Consider the following 5,000-nt stretch of genomic DNA (forward strand, 5'->3'; position numbering starts at 1 on the left):
CCAATCAGAAGACACAAAGGCAACCAATCAGAAGACTCAAAGGTGACCAATCAGAAGACACAAAGGCATCCAATCCAAAGATGGAGCAGGCATATGAATATGGAGCGTCTACACCAGTTCATGCAAACACAAATGTTAAATTTCAAGCCAATAGGAATACTTGGAATTGATGAGATTGATCGAGAGCAAAGATTACTGGAGTCGAAAACTGTACTGTCCACAGATGTGAAAAATCTTCTTCGGTTTCACCAAAAATACAAGAATACCCTAGAGACAGGACATTACAATGCAACAATACATAGCCAAGACGGCAGACGGACAATACATTTCATAAAAAGTGACTTTAAAAAGTTTACATTTACAAAAGTAAATAAGTAAAGTGCCTGCTGTGCATAAAACCTGCGACCTGAAAGTCTGCCTCGCCCTTCGTTCTATTCTTAGTACTGTTCCCAGTGGTATTTAGCACCTTCACAGCATTGGGGACCAAGGATTTCTTAAAGATGTTTCTATTTGCTGTTGGTACTCTGAAACGCCTCCCTGAGGGTAGGACAGAAGTGGTCAGGACTGCATCTAAAATCATCGGGGTCCCCCTTGAATCGCTCCAACAAATTTACTGGAAACTCAGCACTAAGAAGGCACGAGGCATTCTGCAGGATTCCAGTCATCCGGCACACAATCTCCCCTGTTTGCAGAGCATCCAAAGGTGCACAACACGTTTTAAGGACAGGTAATAAGGTTATTGAACGATAGCACAACAGGAAGGAGGGCTGTGGTCTGAACTTAGTCACTTATGTACAGTACAGGCCAAAAGTTTGGACACACCTTCTCATTCAATGTTTCTTTATTTTCATGACTATTTACATTGTAGATTCTCACTGAAGGCATCAAAACTATGAATGAACACATATGGAATTATGTACTTAACAAAAAAGTGTGAAATAACTGAAAACATGTCTTATATTTTAGATTCTTCAAAGTAGCCACCCTTTGCTTTTTTTGATAACTCTGCAAACCCTTGGTGTTCTCTCAATGAGCTTCATGAGGTAGTCACCTGAAATGGTTTTACCTTCACAGGTGTGCTTTGTCAGGGGTTCATTAGTGGAAGTTTTTCCCTTATTAATAAAAAGAAGCAAGGGTGGCTACTTTGAAGAATCTAAAATATAAGACATGTTTTCAGTTATTTCACACTTTTTTGTTAAGTACATAATTCCATATGTGTTCATTCATAGTTTTGATGCCTTCAGTGAGAATCTACAATGGAAATAGTCATGAAAATAAAGAAACACATTGAATGAGAAGGTGTATATTGTATATTATATTGTGTTTGGATATTTTATAATGTTTTTAAATGCTATTATGTTTTTAAAATGGTTGTTATTGACTGGTGCTGAGAGAGTGCTAAGGCACATTGTATTTCATTGCTGTGGTACTTCGTACTAATACGCATATGACAATAAACTTGAACTGAACTGAAATTCGCTATGTAATGGATGGGAGGGGTCACTAATTATTTTTCTCAGCTTTGCTTACGAATATGTATTGTCGGCTAAAAAATGAAAACCGGCAGCTGATTGGACGAATGTGTCACCTGGGTCTGGCTGCTCCCGGATTTTACAACCAGGCATAATGGCGGCTTGTTGAGAATAAGATTTCATATTGTACTAAAATAGTTCACCGAAATGTGTTTCTGAAAACATTTTAAGCGAGAAATAGGCCGTGCAGTTCATTTCAGATCAACAAAGGTCAGTTTAAAAGATTTTCATCAGATTTTTAGGGACTCTAGTCACGCTCATCCTGCTCGTCATTTCCGGGTTATCTCTCCACCAATCAGATGGGTCATTGAGTCCGACTGCCCGCCCTACGACGCAGCAAGTCAGGTCGGCTAAAATGAAAGCCGACGGCTCCTCGGACGGACGACGGCACAGGACACACCGAACAGACGAGTCACCGACCTCGCCAGACTGTCAGACGGCCGATTATCAGGTTAGTGTGTCAGGGCCTTAAAGGGATACTCCACCGTTTGTTGAAATAGGGCTTATCACGGTCTCCCCTGGCTGTAGATAGGTGAAATAGGGCTTATCACTGTCTCCTCTAGCTGTAGATAGGTGAAATAGGTCTTATCACGGTCTACCCTGGCTGTAGATAGGTGAAATAGGTCTTATCACGGTCTCCTCTAGCTGTAGATAGGTGAAATAGGTCTTATCACGGTCTCCTCTAGCTGTAGATAGGTGAAATAGGTCTTATCACGGTCTACTCTAGCTGTAGATATGTGAAATAGGTCTTATCATGGTCTCCTCTAGCTGTAGATAGGTGAAATAGGGGCTTATCACGGTCTCCTCTAGCTGTAGATAGGTGAAATAGGGCTTATCACTGTCTCCTCTAGCTGTAGATATGTGAAATAGGTCTTATCACGGTCTCCTCTAGCTGTAGATAGGTGAAATAGGTCTTATCACGGTTCCTAGCTGTAGATAGGTGAAATAGGGCTTATCACTGTCTCACTCTAGCTGTAGATAGGTGAAATAGGGCTTATCACTGTCTCCTCTAGCTGTAGATAGGTGAAATAGGGCTTATCACGGTCTCCTCTAGCTGTAGATAGGTGAAATAGGGCTTATCACGGTCTCCTCTAGCTGTAGATATGTGAAATAGGGCTTATCCGCGGTCTCCTAGCTGTATGGTGAAATGGGGCTTATCACTGTCTCCTCTAGCTGTAGATAGGTGAAATAGGTCTTATCACGGTCTACTCTAGCTGTAGATATGTGAAATAGGTCTTATCATGGTCTCCTCTAGCTGTAGATAGGTGAAATAGGGCTTATCACGGTCTCCTCTAGCTGTAGATATGTGAAATAGGGCTTATCACGGTCTCCCCTAGCTGTAGATAGGTGAAATAGGGCTTATCACTGTCTCCTCTAGCTGTAGATAGGTGAAATAGGGCTTATCACTGTCTCCTCTAGCTGTAGATAGGTGAAATAGGGCTTATCACGGTCTCCTCTAGCTGTAGATAGGTGAAATAGGGCTTATCACGGTCTCCTCTAGCTGTAGATATGTGAAATAGGGCTTATCACGGTCTCCCCTAGCTGTAGATAGGTGAAATAGGGCTTATCACTGTCTCCTCTAGCTGTAGATAGGTGAAATAGGGCTTATCACTGTCTCCTCTAGCTGTAGATAGGTGAAATAGGGCTTATCACGGTCTCCTCTAGCTGTAGATAGGTGAAATAGGGCTTATCACGGTCTCCTCTAGCTGTAGATAGGTGAAATAGGGCTTATCACGGTCTACCCTGGCTGTAGATAGGTGAAATAGGGCTTATCACGGTCTCCTCTAGCTGTAGATAGGTGAAATAGGGCTTATCACGGTCTACCCTGGCTGTAGATAGGTGAAATAGGTCTTATCACGGTCTCCTCTAGCTGTAGATAGGTGAAATAGGGCTTATCACGGTCTACCCTGGCTGTAGATAGGTGGGCCAATGCAGTTTTTGTCTCAGTGCAAGTAATTAGGTTGTTTTTTTGTCGTTTCTTGGCTCACTTTTACTCACAACATGCTAACTGGCAACATAGGATTCCATTCACTACGCTAAGCTAACTAGCGGCGGCGCTGCCAGTGTTGCACCGGACTAAAACAATGCATGCACAAAAAATGCGTTGGCCCACCTATCTACAGCTAGAGGAGACCCCACCTATCTACAGCTAGGGGAGACCTCACCTATCTACAGCTAGAGGAGACCCACCTATCTACAGCTAGGGGAGACCCCACCTATCTACAGCTAGGGGAGACCTCACCTATCTACAGCTAGAGGAGACCCACCTATCTACAGCTAGGGGAGACCTCACCTATCTACAGCTAGAGGAGACCCCACCTATCTACAGCTAGAGGAGACCCCACCTATCTACAGCTAGAGGAGACCCCACCTATCTACAGCTAGAGGAGACCCCACCTATCTACAGCTAGAGGAGACCTCACCTATCTACAGCTAGGGAGACCCCACCTATCTACAGCTAGAGGGAGACCTCACCCTATCTACAGCTAGAGGAGGCCCCACCTATCTACAGCTAGGGGAGACCCCACCTATCTACAGCTAGAGGAGACCTCACCTATCTACAGCTAGAGGGAGACCCCACCTATCTACAGCTAGAGGAGAGCCTCACCTATCTACAGCTAGAGGAGACCCACCTATCTACAGCTAGAGGACACCGTGATAAGACCTATTTCACCTATCTACAGCTAGAGGGACCGTGATAAAGCCCTATTTCACCTATCTACAGCTAGAGGAGACCGTGATAAGCCCTATTTCACCTATCTACAGCTAGAGGAGACTGTGATAAGCCCTATTTCACCTATCTACAGCTAGAGGAGACAGTGATAAGACCTATTTCACCTATCTACAGCTAGAGGAGACCCCACCTATCTACAGCTAGAGGACACCGTGATAAGACCTATTTCACCTATCTACAGCTAGAGGAGACCGTGATAAGACCTATTTCACCTATCTACAGCTAGAGGAGACCGTGATAAGACCTATTTCACCTATCTACAGCTAGAGGAGACCGTGATAAGCCCTATTTCACCTATCTACAGCTAGAGGAGACCGTGATAAGCCCTATTTCACCTATCTACAGCTAGAGGAGACCGTGATAAGCCCTATTTCACCTATCTACAGCTAGAGGAGACTGTGATAAGCCCTATTTCACCTATCTACAGCTAGAGGAGACCGTGATAAGCCCTATTTCACCTATCTACAGCTAGAGGAGACCGTGATAAGCCCTATTTCACCTATCTACAGCTAGAGGAGACTGTGATAAGCCCTATTTCACCTATCTACAGCTAGAGGAGACAGTGATAAGACCTATTTCACCTATCTACAGCTAGAGGAGACCATGATAAGCCCTATTTCACCTATCTACAGCTAGAGGAGACCGTGATAAGACCTATTCCACCTATCTACAGCTAGAGGAGACTGTGATAAGACCTATTTCACCTATCTACAGCTAGAGGAGACCGTGATAAG

General features: G+C 44.0%; 1 protein-coding gene across 2 annotated transcripts in view; it reads right to left on the bottom strand.

Moving 5' to 3' along the window:
• LOC120546633 (kinesin-like protein KIF26A) overlaps positions 1-5,000 on the bottom strand; it is a 54,945-nt gene that overhangs the window by 48,776 nt on the left and 1,169 nt on the right. The window lies entirely within an intron of this gene.

The sequence above is a fragment of the Perca fluviatilis genome, chromosome 18 (assembly GCF_010015445.1).
Source record: "Perca fluviatilis chromosome 18, GENO_Pfluv_1.0, whole genome shotgun sequence".
Classification (NCBI taxonomy): domain Eukaryota; kingdom Metazoa; phylum Chordata; class Actinopteri; order Perciformes; family Percidae; genus Perca; species Perca fluviatilis.